This window comes from Schistocerca gregaria, unplaced genomic scaffold (assembly GCF_023897955.1).
Source record: "Schistocerca gregaria isolate iqSchGreg1 unplaced genomic scaffold, iqSchGreg1.2 ptg000178l, whole genome shotgun sequence".
Taxonomy (NCBI): Eukaryota; Metazoa; Arthropoda; class Insecta; order Orthoptera; family Acrididae; genus Schistocerca; species Schistocerca gregaria.
In genome coordinates, this window is record NW_026061728.1 from 2263780 (window position 1) to 2267105 (window position 3326).

General features: G+C 46.5%; 1 non-coding gene across 1 annotated transcript; it reads right to left on the reverse strand.

Moving 5' to 3' along the window:
- Positions 1–296: 296 nt before the first annotated feature.
- On the reverse strand, positions 297–368 carry Trnai-aau (transfer RNA isoleucine (anticodon AAU)). Its single transcript has one exon. It is a non-coding gene; the product is annotated as a tRNA-Ile (tRNA).
- Between the last annotated feature and the right edge of the window lie 2958 nt (positions 369–3326).

Here is a 3326-nt window from a genome sequence, read left to right on the forward strand (position 1 = left end):
TGCTACGATGGCCATTTGCTACTTCTGCAGAAGCGGCGGCGGCGGCGACGACGACGACGACGACGACGAATATCGCGAGAGGCTCTGAGATATGTGAGAAATACATCTATAAAATGTAATTCAGACTGCCTCGTCCCACCTTATGCTGTACCGCTTTGGCAAATGCTTTATCTGCGCCATTCGCCTTAATCGCATCTGAGAGTAATTCTTAAAAAAACGCCTGTCGCTAATTGTTCGTCATCACAGGTACTGTTTGCTATACGGCCACGACGCGCAACTGATTTCCAAAATTCATCTATCTCCTGTGAGGATGGAACTTACGACCCCTGGTTTATTAGACCAGTGCTCTACCACTGAGCCAAAGAGGCGCGGCCTAGCGGTACTCTTGGGTACTTCGTCTTTACGGTCGTCTGCATCATCAGACTTTAGCTGACAACAATTCATATTATCGGCTAATATTTGCAGCTATGGCGACAAATTACTGCTTGGCTACACATCTGACACGTAACCGATGTGCTCTCCAAACCACAACACTTGCATTTCAGAACATGTCTTTTACACATGTCTACAAAATCACCTTCACCTTCAAATACAGTTTCCTTGCGACTGACAGAGACGTAGGCAAAGTTTAAAGTTGCTATTTCCATTAAATCTCGTTAATAAGAAAAACGGTAATTTACACCTGCAGCGGAACAAAATTCCGTTTCGCCCAGCGTCTGGCTCGAACCCACAACCCTGGGATTAAGTGTCTGACGCTCTACCGACTGAGATAGCCGGCTACCTCGGTGAATACTTGAAGGGTAGCACGTCACACAGTACTCGTTTGGGTTGGGTGGTCCCATACAGCATCTCTCCATGCTGCCTAATGTTTTCCTAACGTCACACTCGTCACGTACTTCACTTTTATGTCATAATCATTTCTGAGAGGCAAAGAAATTGCATGACAACAAGCAGAGCTAGTGGCGTCAAAATTAACACACATACTTTATGTGACTCAAAAGCCGAACGAGTTACTTTCCGACGTTGTTTTAGATGTGCAAGTGCCAGTCAAAACTCGCGGTGTCGGCACTCTGCCGACCATTTCGCTAGTTAACACCGGTCTTGCTGTGTGTGTTTCAAGCTCAAGAGCATCTCCAAGCAAAAAATGGTCAACAGCAACATTCAGACGGTTTCGTACTGCTCAATTGCTACATTAAAACGGTATGTTTCTTTTTCAGAACTGGAAAAACACAAGCGTGACAGCATTCGAACCTGTAATCTTCAGAGCCGAAGTCCGACGCCTTATCCATTAGGCCACACGGTCACTGACGACCAACATTTACATGTATACGACTCATCTCGAAACGCTCACACCCCTGAGGATTTGTGTTTTCGTTCTACACAGCCGCTGCCCCTTGCTCTTTCCCACCCATTCGTTACATTCAACCTCTGACGTGACCGACCAAATATAGACTGAGAAACAAGACCACACACTTTGTGCATTCGGAATCGAAGGCAGGGCGTCCCTCGCCGCATTTGCTACGATGGCCATTTGCTACTTCTGCAGAAGCGGCGGCGGCGACGACGACGACGACGACGACGACGACGACGACGAAGATCGCGAGAGGCTCTGAGATATGTGAGAAATACATCTATAAAATGTAATTCAGACTGCCTCGTCCCACCTTATGCTGTACCGCTTTGGCAAATGCTTTATCTGCGCCATTCGCCTTAATTACATCTGAGAGTAAATCTTAAAAAAACGCGTGTCGCTAATTGTTCGTCATCACAGGTACTGTTTGCTATACGGCCATGACGCGCAACTGATTTCCAAAATTCATCTTTCTCCTGTGAGGATGGAACTTACGACCCCTGGTTTATTAGACCAGTGCTCTACCACTGAGCTAAAGAGGCGCGGCCTAGCGGTACTCTTGGGTACTTCGTCTTTACGGTCGTCTGCATCATCAGACTTTAGCTGACAACAATTCATATTATCGGCTAATATTTGCAGCTATGGCGACAAATTACTGCTTGGCTACACATCTGACACGTAACCGATGTGCTCTCCAAACCACAACACTTGCATTTCAGAACATGTCTTTTACACATGTCTACAAAATCACCTTCACCTTCAAATACAGTTTCCTTGCGACTGACAGAGACGTAGGCAAAGTTTAAAGTTGCTATTTCCATTAAATCTCGTTAATAAGAAAAACGGTAATTTACACCTGCAGCGGAACAAAATTCCGTTTCGCCCAGTGTCTGGCTCGAACCCACAACCCTGGGATTAAGTGTCTGACGCTCTACCGACTGAGATAGCCGGCTACCTCGGTGAATACTTGCCGGGTAGCACGTCACACAGTACTCGTTTGGGTTGGGTGGTCCCATACAGCATCTCTCCATGCTGCCTAATGTTTTCCTAACGTCACACTCGTCACGTACTTCACTTTTATGTCATAATCATTTCTGAGAGGCAAAGAAATTGCATGACAACAAGCAGAGCTAGTGGCGTCAAAATTAACACACATACTTTATGTGACTCAAAAGCCGAACGAGTTACTTTCCGACGTTGTTTTAGATGTGCAAGTGCCAGTCAAAACTCGCGGTGTCGGCACTCTGCCGACCATTTCGCTAGTTAACACCGGTCTTGCTGTGTGTGTTTCAAGCTCAAGAGCATCTCCAAGCAAAAAATGGTCAACAGCAACATTCAGACGGTTTCGTACTGCTCAATTGCTACATTAAAACGTTATGTTTCTTTTTCAGAACTGGAAAAGCACAAGCGTGACACCATTCGAAACTGTAATCTTCAGATCCGAAGTCCGACGCCTTATCCATTAGGCCACACGGTCACTGACGACCAACATTTACATGTATACGACTCATCTCGAAACGCTCACACCCCTGAGGATTTGTGTTTTCGTTCTACACAGCCGCTGCCCCTTGCTCTTTCCCACCCATTCGTTACATTCAACCTCTGACGTGACCGACCAAATATAGACTGAGAAACAAGACCACACACTTTGTGCATTCGGAATCGAAGGCAGGGCGTCCCTTGCCGCATTTGCTTTGATGGCCATTTGCTACTTCTGCAGAAGCGGCGGCGACGACGACGACGACGACGACGACGACGACGACGACGAAGATCGCGAGAGGCTCTGAGATATGTGAGAAATACATCTATAAAATGTAATTCAGACTGCCTCGTCCCACCTTATGCTGTACCGCTTTGGCAAATGCTTTATCTGCGCCATTCGCCTTAATCACATCTGAGAGTAAATCTTAAAAAAACGCCTGTCGCTAATTGTTCGTCATCACAGGTACTGTTTGCTATACGGCCACGACGCGCA